This window comes from Hesperophylax consimilis, chromosome 22, assembly GCF_061612785.1.
Source record: "Hesperophylax consimilis isolate HC1 chromosome 22, BYU_Hcon_1.0, whole genome shotgun sequence".
Lineage (NCBI taxonomy): Eukaryota > Metazoa > Arthropoda > Insecta > Trichoptera > Limnephilidae > Hesperophylax > Hesperophylax consimilis.
The window spans coordinates 647,372-658,747 of NC_142857.1; positions in this window are offsets into that span (position 1 = coordinate 647,372).

Sequence of the window (11,376 nt, forward strand, 5' to 3'; positions counted from 1 at the left end):
ATGGATAATGTATTAATAACCCTTTTCTATCCCATCTCCTAATACCTTGTGATACAGTGGGAACCACCTATTTGAGTGTAACATTTAAATTTCGCATTTATACCAAATTGATATACAAATTCACGTTCGCTCTCTTTTTTAATTTGAAACGATGGCCTAGAACACCCTTAAAGGGTGAAAGCCAGAAACAATCAGGAAGCATAAACATATATATATATATTTTTTTTACCCTTTAAGGGTGATCTAGGCCATCGTTTCAACTTTAAAAAGAGAGGAAACGTGAATTAGTATATCAATTTGGTTTAAATGCGCAAATTTAAAAATTACGTGGAAGATTGGAGTCAAATTCAGACTTGAAGAGATGAGATGTTGAATGGAGGGGAGGCAATTTTATATAAGGCTTAATAGAAATATGTTTTCCTTCTCTAATATTTAGAGAAGGAAAACCAAAAAATATGTAATCTAACGTTCCCACGTCATACCACAGAATATGCAATCTGGGGAGTTAAGTATGTGAATTTAAAAAAAAAATTGATGAGAAGGAATGGAACAATATCCAATTCTCGTTCGAATAAGTGAGGAAATTTAGTTTTTGGAGTAATGGGGGAGTTGTTTAAAATGTGCCAATACTCTGACCAAACATTGCGGGATCTATCGTCGAGGATGGAAAAAATGCCGGATAGGGGAATGTGGTATACTAGGGTAACAATAGGGTTGGATGCTCCTTGTTGTACCAAGGAATCCTCAATATCATTACCCACAATCCCAACGTGTACAGGAAACCAAATCAGAGTTGACTGGAGGCTATCAGCACTCGAATAAGGCATACAAATTTATCATCGGGGTGAAGAAGAGGATTGGATTTACCTAAGTTTTTGGAGGAAGCTGAGATAGTCAGAGAGAACAAGTGAATGTTCAAAATTATTTTCGTTTATATTTTAGAGATTCAATTATTGCAATTCCCTCGGCTGAAAATATTGAAATTAGGTTTGAAATTGATTGAAATATTCGGTAAGACAAGAGATTCTTGGTTCAATTCCTAGTTGTGACCGTTATCTTTTTATTTATCAGTGGCTTGTACTGTTTAATGTTCCGTTTAGATTTATTAGTATTATCTTCTTCTTCAATTCTGTGATTAGAATTATTGTAGTAAACATTAATAACTATACCACGGTTATGAGAGTCTGGAGATTTGGAGCATCAGTATATGAAAAAGAGGAGTTGGGCGATTTAAATGAAATAATGTCATTGAACATATTATTGACAGTACAGGACGGAAGATTCGAACAGCTTTTAAGGATACCGATCCCTTCTAAAATTGTTGGGGATAGGGTGACAAGTAACTATATTTTAATTTGTGTAAGGGTAGAAGATCATTTTGAATAATTTGAATATCGGAGAGAGACCGAAATTTTTAAACTTTTATAAACTTAGTATTTGGCTTTTCCATCAGTCTGCCTATGGCGGATGATGTCGCTGATTTAAGAGTTCACTGCCTCAGACCAGTGTTTTCCGGGATACATGGTTCAGAGATGTAACGTAGGGGCATTTCATTGCTTGATTTAAACATCATCCAGCACAATTTGTACTGGATTCTTTCAGGGCACTTGAGTCAGTGAAGGTTACGAAGTGGGTTCTGAAATGTGCGAATATTCAGATACCCTGGTTATGAGCCATGCGCCTTCATTAAAATCTGATTGAAGTTTGTCAAATTGATATTTTGGAAGGCTGGCATAAATACCGTTGCAGTAATCGAGACGTGAGACTACGTAGAGTTGATTAGTAGTTGTTGCCTCTGTAGGAAGGTTTCTTCGGACTGACTTGAGTTGTCTTAGGTGAAAGAAACCGGTGCTTACAGTCCTATTTATTTGACTTTTACGAAAAGTCCGAATCTAAATTGAAACCGAGAAGTAGAAATAGAAATAGGTGAATCGTCTATGAAATGTTAACGTTTGTTTGTGGCCGCTCAGAGAAACTAAGTCTTAGATGGATTTAGCTTCAGTTTGTTTGAAGACATCCAACGAGTTATTGCTTCTAGACATTCAGTTATACGGATCTTGAGACTATTGATTTCGTTTGAAATAAAAATAAACTTGATGATAGTGAGCGTAGCAGTGAGACAAGAGACCAATTGACTAGATTATTTTGGCGACATCATTTTTAAAAAGGATGAAGAGCAGTGGAACCAAAACGAATCCCTTGGGTACCACTAAAGAAAGTGTTGCGAAGTTAGACAGCTTATTTCAAACCCTCACGGCTTGTAAGCGATTGGATAGATAGGATGCCAGCCAATTTTGATGTCAGAATTCAAACCAAATGATCTGATGATACTTTTTTTTCGCATTTATGAATATATTATAAATATTGGAATATCATTTAAGCTTCCAATCAAATGTTAAGCCCAATAATTTAACTTCAGAGGCGTTGGCCATTGGAGAGGTTTTAAATGAAATTTGAACGGGCGGATTTGAATTCTTATGACGGTTCATGATCCATGTGCACAAAGGGTATCTCTGGCTTCATTAAGATATTAGCTAGCGGGTGGGATGTTTTTGGATGAAAGGAAGAAAGTAGAACGAACTCAATAACTTTTACTTGCGGGGTACGTATTGTAAGTGTATATATTATAAAATAAGCATGGCCCTGATCCTGTGGAGCAATCCGCTCCGGGCGCCGAGTTACTAGGGCGGCAAAACGCTTATAAAAAATCTAACACCTAACAGTCCTAACACATGTTAATGTTAATGCCCATTGTCTGGAATTAAATATATCCAAATGCTTCATCGTACGCTTTACTAGAAACAAAAACATATTTATACACGAATACTCAATTAATCATCAACCTTTATCTACCAAATCAGAAATTAAGGACCTTGGGGTTATACTTGATAGAAAACTGAATTTCAATAAACATATTGACCACGTAGTCACTAACGCATCTTCTATGCTGGGTTTCATAATCCGTTCCTGTAAACAATTCAAAGACATTGCTACTTTCAAAACACTGTATTTCTCATACGCTCGTAGTATCCTTGAATACGCATCTCAAGTGTGGAACCCAGGCTATGCAATACATAAAAATAGAATTGAAAGTGTTCAAAATAGATTTTTAAGGTACCTTAATTTCCGCTCTTTTCGATCTCATATCAGTAATGAAGACTCTGCAAAGTTCTTCAATATACAGACGTTAACTTTCCGAAGAAATGTAGCAGATTCGGTAATGTTATTCAAAATTACACACAATTTAATCGATAGTCCTGATCTTCTTCAACGCCTATTATTCCATGTTCCCAATCGCAACAGCAGACAGTCGCTTACTTTTAATCTCCCTCATTGTAAGACAAATTCCAAACAAAACTCATTTATCTACAGATCCACACACTTTTTTAACTTAAATTATAATCATATTGACATATTTAACTCGACTTTACGCGACATAAAACAAAAACTCAATAATCAACAAAACTCAAACTAGAAGTTCAATTCCTATATATTCCCGTCCTTTGCCTCTTAATCCTTATCCTATATTTCCCCCTCCCCCCCCACCCTCCTTTATTTTAATATTTTTAATATTTCCTAACTAAACAAGAAATTAATTTAAGAGAACATCTCTATGCCATTGTACACCATTGTAACACCATTAACTATTCATCAGTGGAAAGTTCATAATTGGCATAATTCATAATATTATTATTGTATCATTATATAATTAAAGATTTGCTGTCAACTTTTCCAAATAAATAAATAAATAAACACATCGCCCTTGAGATTATTTTTCAAATAAACGGCGCTACCCAAAAATACAAATCATCCGAATATTATTGATTGCAATGGTCACCTCTACTTGTTTTGAGAAGGGGCGCCGAAATTTTACTCGCGCCAGGCGCCGTTTGGCTCAGGGCCGGCCCTGACAGTAAGGGAGATAATACATCGCCTTGGGGTAGACCCATCCAAATATATCTACTTTGAGTAGTAATATCTGGTAGCTCAATGATTTTTTTTCTATCAAGAAATACGTTAATAATAGATTGGACAAACATGGGGGCTAGGCCGAGGCCTAAAAGTTTAATTTTCAGGATTGGGATGGAAACATTGTCAAAGGCGCCTTCTATGTCTGTAAAGACTGCAAGACATACTTCCTGGTTAGAAATGGATTAATTAATTTGATGATGGCAAGGGTATCTTGAGTAGATTTTTTTTCTTAAATCAAAACTGAGATGGAGAGAGAAGCTGTTTACTCTCGACAAAAAATTCTGTGAATGAGGGTGGATGAAAGAGCGATTGGCGATTGGCCTGTAGATGGATCCAGAATTGGGTGATTTGTTTGATTTTAGGATTGGGATGATTATCAAAGAACTCCAGTCTTCGGGCATTAATGCCAGTCTGGAAGATTTTATTTAAGATGCTTAAAAAGTGGTTTAGAACATTATCTTTACTATTTTTAGGATTGGGATGATTATGGAGAACTCCAGTCTTCGGGCCAGTCTGGAAGATTTTATTTAAGATGCTTAAGAAGTGGTTTAGAACATTATCTCTACTATTTTTTTTTTATTATGCTGTAAGGCAGGGGTCACCAAATGGCGGACCGCAGTCCGGATCCGGACCGCCGACCTATTTTAAGAAAATTGAGAATGTCGTCGAAATCCTAAGTAAAATTTATTCACTGTCTCCCGGTGATGAATGGAGCAATGAAGCTGCAAATATTTTCGGGAGTTATTTCATCAAAATTAGGTAGAGAAGCTGGGGTAATTTTGTCCAATAAGAAAATATCTAGAAAAAGTGACTGAAGATCAGGGGGAGAAGAGTCATCAAGGCCCACTACACTTTTTATGAGCAGAAGACAGAAAAAATTTGGTTTTTGGATTAGTTTTGCAAGAAGCAAAATAATTTCTAGGCTAACATCATCTTCTACATCTTCATCCTCTTCCTCCATATTTTCTAGGCTAACGTCATCTTCTTCATCATTTAATGTAGAAGGCAAAGATGACGGTGCAATCGCGACCATCAGTTTAAGCGCTTCACTCGAAAATGCTTTTTTCTTGGTTTGACTCTTGGGTCTAATGGAGCTTAAATAAGGATCGGAGCTTAGCAACAATCTATTAATAATGTCTCTATTACAGGCTTCTCTAGAAAAAATTCTTGCAAAATTAAGCCTATATTGTCTAAAATGTTTATTTCGGGCCTCAGCCGCCTCTTCTGATAATTGACCAATTGGTAAAATTGCATGGCTTATAACTTGGGACCCATGAACTAAAACTTTGTGAATTGTAGGTGACATAGGGTGCCATCCATATAATTCTACATACAATTTTGCAGTTTTGTTGGCATAGGTAGCAAACTTTTCGGTATCTATGCTAATTCCACTAGAAATCACTTCAAGGATTGTTCTGAATCGCTTGATGAGTTCTAAATTGATACTGGTTATTTGAGAAGATGTATCAGGGTCAGCAAAAAATCTTCGTGCTGTATTGCCATCATTAGTATTTCCAAATCCTGCTTTAGGCACGTCTACGAGCAGTCCCATTCGTTCTCTGAAATCTTTTTGCACTCTTTCTTTCGTCTCTTTGACAGTTTTTTTTTGTTCTGGTGTACGTGCCTGCCATTTCTTTAGGGGGATTTTATAGGCGAGGTGGAGAAGGGACTCAAAAAATCGTTTTCTGGCGTGGAGAACAGATAGTCCAAACTGCAAAGCTTCGACATTTACTTCTTGTACTTCCTTCAGCTTATTAAAATCTTTTGAAGTCTGTCCACAAATATAGCATCGCATAGTTGAAGATGTGTCAGTAGTAGCATTGCATACCTTGCCATCAACCATTGTAAATAGTAGCTTATGATTTATTTTCACCAATCCACTGGAAGGTATATATATTTCTGTTTGTGACAATTTTTTTTAATTGGTGATTAACATAAGCTATCTCCTCCTTGGTGATATATTTGGATTCACTTATAAATCTTATCCGAATCGGTCTACAGAATCAAACTGAAGATGGCGTCGGATTTTGCCAAATTAATTTCGTTTCGCCATTTACATTTACATTCAGTCGCAGAGGTACGAGGGAACTTTGAAATATATTAGCTATCTGAGCTATTTTGAAATCTCTGCTTAAACTGCGACTGCTGTGATCCATCACATCCCCATTTTGATATAAGTTCCAAGTTTTCTTTTTCATCGTTTCTTAATAACTCTATTACCTCCGCAAGGTACTTATATAGGCGAGATGCCGTATGATCCAGTAAACCTTGAACATGAATTTCCATACACGTTTCAGTCACACGTATTGTTTCTTCCTTGGGGTAACTGTCCTTTTTTGCTTTTTGGATTAATGAGTAACATGGGTAGATACTCTTATTAGCATTATAAATTATTTCCCATTGCCTCCTCGTAAAGTCGCCTTCTACAAATATTGCCAATGCCTCTTGTGGTGTGTGCTTTTTCACATTTATTTGATTTTGGGATAGAGAATAAGATTTGAGAATTTTTGATGCTCTTGTTGGCGTTGCTACAAACTCTTTTATCAATACTGAGGCATCAGTATTTCCAATAATGCGTTGACTGACTCCAGCTGCATAAACAAATTCTTCAGGAGGTATTTGCTTCCGTATCTCACTGGTTTTTCGTCGCTTACTACGCTCACTTAAGTTTTCATAAGATTTTGTTGGCCGACCCGTTTTAGGTCTACTTTCCTCGTTGAACTTTTCCAACTGAATAGAAGATGTGAGCCATGTATCATTTTTACGTAAAAAGCGCTCTTTATTCCGACCTGCTGCTTCCCATCTTTGCTTAAATTCAGTCTTAAAATATCTCAGGCTGCGACTCAAAATAAATCTTTTATCCTCAGGGCACTGGGTTATTTCAACTAACTTTGTTTCCAAAAACACTAACATTTCTTTAATTTTATTTGCTTTGCAGGCACACATTATGTCAAGTAGAGCTCTTCTACTAAAATTAATGGTTGATCCAATATTATCTGAAAATAAAAAATAAAATTCATTAAAGCGAAATTTACCCAAATTCTACTTTACCACTTTCAAATGATCGAAAACAAAAATGGTGCAAATATAAGCAGAATTTTTTTTTGTATTCATTAGAGAATATCCTAGTAAACATATTAATCATAAAATAAAAGTTTGACAAGCCTCGACACATAATCAAAAACGTGATTATCTTAATATTTTAATACAATTCTTTTAATGTTTTCGGTTAATTTTGCTTAATTTTTTAAAACACTCTAATTCTACATAAAGTAGAAAATTGGCATGATAAAATATTCTACGTACCTTCTACTTCCATATTTGTAATACTTTTTTTCCACAATTTAGCACACCAAATCACAACTGCGACTACAAAATAATGAAAATAACGAATGCCGAGAACAAAGACGTGCAGTCTGCACAACGACTGGGTTCCGACTGACTGCGCGAGAAAGGACGGCTAACTGAGTAACTAATGTATCACTCATTCATTGACCCGGTTATTAAGCTACAAAAAAGAGCGACTAATCGGTTTTTATTTAACTTCGTAAAATCGACTTTTAACCGGAGTTTTAATGAAAATACTCCTATGTGCGACGTAAGTGAAGCAGCCGTGCACAAACATATGCGACGCGCGGCCCTGGTGTATTGGACAGATCTGTGGTTGAATTTGCCCTAGCAAATCTCTAAAATAAAGTGGGAATCTTAACGACATAAGTGATGAAGTCGTGTAATATTCTAGAAAATCGATATTTCGAAATGAAATTTCAAAATTTAAATATTTTAGGATAACGAATGGGGTAGGCCCCGAATGAGAATGATATTGTCTATGGTCGCGCCTTTTTTGAGTTTCCTCTATCCTCGTCGATGGTGTATGTGACGTAAACGCTTCACACGCAGGGGCGTATAACTCTCGCATAACCTTGTAACCCTGATGGGAGGAGTTATCCTCAACCCAAATTCTTATAGACAAAGCTGTTGTGGCTGAAAGCTCAGATCTCATTGGCTCAGAGCAAAAATTGTATCTTGATCTCTCGCTCTCTACCGTAGCGACTCGTGTAACAGAAAGAGAAGCTAATGGGACTGGGACACGGTCAAGCGGCTTGATCGCAAGCACGTAGTTTATTGTCTATGGCACTTTGTGACGAGCATTTTGACCGTGTACCGAAGCTGGCTTGCAAGCATTGCGCAATTCTACGTGCTTGCGGCGGGGCTTGATGCGAATTTATATTTTTGTGGGAATAGACAAACGACAATAGACAAATAAATATCACGTATCATAAACTATGATATAAATTGAATAAAATTGTTATAAAATAGGTACTTAGTTATTGTTTTTGTGTTCAATTTGTAGAAATCCATCTAATTTAAAAATTCTGGAAGTATTTTAGTATTTTTTAATAATTATGACAGCGGTTTTCAAGGTCATTAATAATCAAACTGTAGAATAAATAATTTTCTGAATTTTCAATGGAGAAAACATATTTTTTGTATGAATACCGCACAAGATATTCATACAAAAAATAGCTGTAGCCTGTAATACACTTTGCAAATGCTCATGGGTAAAGCGGTACCTTAACTTGTACCATTCTTGACACCAAATTCGTTTCTTTTTATTATTTTATTCAAACATAAAGCTAAAGTAAGAGCCAAGAACGCTTTGTCTTTGACAGATTCCATTTTGCCGCGAGTCACGAAATGACAGGAAGGCATAGAAGTACATATACATAGACCACCACGAAATCACAGGAAGGCGTGGCCATGCTTGACGGAGAGGCTTGATGCGGGCTGTCAAGCCGCTAAGCATAGACAATAATAGACAACAATAGACAACAATAGACAAAAAAACTACGTGCTTGCGATCAAGCCGCTTGACCGTGTCCCAGTCCCTTATGCATGTGTTAAGCTCCGATAAAAAAATAACGGTAATTTCCAAGACGCCATTTCGCAGATTGAAGTCAGTTGAAGGTTTTAGCGTAAATATTTTGAATTTTCTTTCACCCATCTAAAAATAATGTTGCGTGCTAGAATTCTTCAAGGTGATAAATTAATGCCGTGTTGTGTTAAAGGTTGCTCAAACGGATTCGATAATCCAGTGCTAGGAAGAAGCAGCAAGAAATACGTTTGTTTGTGTGTGCCATTTCGCGATTGAAATAAAAAATACGGTACTTTTGGGATTAAAAAATAATGCGTTGCCAACGCTTAATCTTCCAATCATCATAAAATATCCGGTCTATCTCCACCAATTGAAAGAAGGACCCGATCCCGTTGTTAAATACAATTACTAACCTCTCGTTCTTTGATACAATGTTCATAATTCCTGAATGTACTTCATTGGCTAATAATTTGATTAATTTTCCTTTTCAGACCTATTCGTATTCCGACGCGATCTTATACCACGTATTAGGAGACTAAAATTGCTAAACAAAGCCACGATTACATCAAACAAGTTCATTTAAACCTCTCCAGAATTACATCATGTAAGTACCAGTATTTTCAATGATGTTTGCTGACGACAAAGCTGTGAAAATTATATGAAACCCTTGCAGGAGAACTTGAATAACTTCTAGTGCTATTTTGTGTATATATTCTTGTATTTTTGTGCAAGGTCAAATTAAATCCTATTAAGTTGTTGCAGTAAGACAGAAATCCTGGGTTCGATTCCTAGTTGAGACTGTTACTTTGTATTTTTTGTGTCTTGTTCTGTTTCATGTTTTGTTTAGATATATTAGTTTTATCTTCTACTTCAAAGATAAATCAATGCTCAATACATCGGTTGTACTGACCCTGTTTTGTATTACTGTCCATTGTCTTTTTGAAAATAAAAAATATTTTGATGTGTGCATAGCTGTGGGTTTTTTTTATTTTCCTTTTCCTGCATTCCAGTATTTTTTATTATATAATTTTTTTGGGCTAGTGAATGAACGATGTTAGCTGGGTGCAGGTATATTGTCTATGTTTGCTCTTTTTTTAAATGACCTTGAGATTTCTTTATGGTCCACCATATATTTACCTGTCTGGACCAAACGACCGTTTTATCTGTGGTCGTCTGTGGTTAAGGGGGTGACAAAATGGCGCCATACAAAAAGCCCGAAGATATCGATCTAGAGAGTGGTTTATTTATGTTCACACGCATGCCAAATGTTGGCATATAAATATATGGTGATATAGTTGACCAGGAGCATATAACTCCGGTCTGGCTTTGAAACCAATTTGAAACCGACACTTTCTAATAGAGAAAATATTGTTGCTGAAAGTTCAGATCTCAGGCTTTACTCCGTTCACACAAAGCGATTTTAGTTGATCAAGTCGGAGTTGAATGACACTTAATGAAAGCCAATCGCAAGTGTGAACAGAGTTGATCAAGTTTTTAGTTGAACGATGAAAGTTGAAAGCCCGTCTACTTTTGTTGTTCAAGTATGAGTTATATGTTTCAAGTCGCTTGCTATTTTTAGTTCCCTGCAGTCGAAAGTAGACGTTAGACGTCCCTACTGAGTGATTTATTTATGCGTATCTACCTACCATCATGGCATCTACTTCAATGAAAAATGTATTAAGTGGTCGGATGATATGATGTTTAGATTTATGGATCTATACCAAAGCCATCCTTATCTTTGGGATCAGAAGCAAGAAGTTTACAAAAATAAGAATGCCCGTAACATATATTTTTTTTAAATGTTACTGTAACTTAGTAGTTATTATTATTATATTATACGTCTCTGAATGTTTTAAAAAATTATTATTTTTTATCTTCATAACAAATTTTAGGGCATCAATTATTGCAACGAACACTTCTTTTATAAACAATGTTATCGTATTTTTTGGAATTATCAGTGTTTATAAGCCAGACTTAAAAAACAATCCCCCGTTGCCAGGTATCTTAGCGTAATTTATAACTTAGTTTTTGCCGGGACAGCAAAATTTTAAGAACAGATAAAAATTTCAGAATTCATCTGTCGTATATAATCTTAAATCATATTTTATAATCATGTTTTGCAAATTTTTGTCAGTATTCTTTGTTTTTTTTTTTAATTTATTCAAATTTCTTGTTCCTTTCATAAAAAAATTCAAATTTCAAATCATTTTGGGTTTTTTCGTCTCAGATTAACAAGGTTCACTGACAAAGTTTCCTCTTGAGAAAATTAGCTGTATAAGTTCATTTTCTCAGTCAGATGAACTTTGCCTTTAATAACTTTTCGATATTGTTCTGCTTCAAGAACATTTTTATTTTAAAAATGGTTTTTTGGGGTAAATAATAAATTGCTGAACGCAATTTTAAATGGCCTTGAGTTTCTATACCTTGTCTGTCTTTACCGCTCCGTCAGCTATATCTCTGGTTTTACAAACTTTTTCCGTACAAAAACCCCAAATATATCGATCTATGACAGCAGCATGACAGCAGCT